This window comes from Echinops telfairi, unplaced genomic scaffold (genome assembly GCF_000313985.2).
Source record: "Echinops telfairi isolate 266 unplaced genomic scaffold, ASM31398v2 ScPeMD7_3533;HRSCAF=4204_0, whole genome shotgun sequence".
Taxonomy (NCBI): domain Eukaryota; kingdom Metazoa; phylum Chordata; class Mammalia; order Afrosoricida; family Tenrecidae; genus Echinops; species Echinops telfairi.
The window spans coordinates 41,199,200-41,200,022 of record NW_022107431.1 but is presented as its reverse complement, the minus strand read 5'-3'; positions in this window follow the sequence as shown (position 1 = coordinate 41,200,022).

Genomic DNA, 823 nt, shown 5'->3' with positions numbered 1-823 from the left:
GATCCAGGGCCCATCTGTGGGAAATTGGACATCCTCTTGCAGAAGAGCTGTGGAAAGGAGATGAGCCAGTCAGGGTGCAGTGTAGCAACAATGAAATATGCAATTTCCCTCCAGTTCTTCAATGCTTCTCCCCCACACTATCATGATCCCAATTCTACCTTACATATCCGGCTGGACCGGAGGATGTTCACTGGCACAGACAGGAACTGGAAATACAGGGAATCCAGGACAGATGAACCCCTCAGGACTAGTGGAGAGAGTGGTGATATTGAGAGGGTGGAGGGAAGGTGAGGGAGAAATGGGGAACAGATTACAAGGTCTACATATAACCTCCTCCCCGGGGGACAGATAGCGGGGAAGTGGGTGAGGGAGATGTCGAATGGTGTGAGATATGACAAAATAATAATAGTTTGTAAATTATCAAGGGCTCAGGAAGGAGGAGGGAGCGGGGAGGGAGGGGGGAAAATGAGGAAATGATGCCAAGGGCTCCAGTAGAAAGCGGGTGTTTTGAGAATGATGATGGTAACATATGTACGAATGTGCTGGACACAATTGATGTATGTATGAGTTGTGATAAGTGTTGTATGAGCCCTTAATAAAACAATTTTTTAAAAAGTGTAAAACAACAACAACAAAATCTAGAAAAATATATATAGTTATGTAATGGAAGTTTGATCACTAACAAAACAGATTTTATAAGATATTCATGGGATCAATATTAAATTGAAATTCAAATATTTGTTAGCTATAAACCTATGCAAAAATATGCAACTGGCTATTTCGTCAGAGGAGAATGGTGAAGAGTAAGCATAAAATCACTATT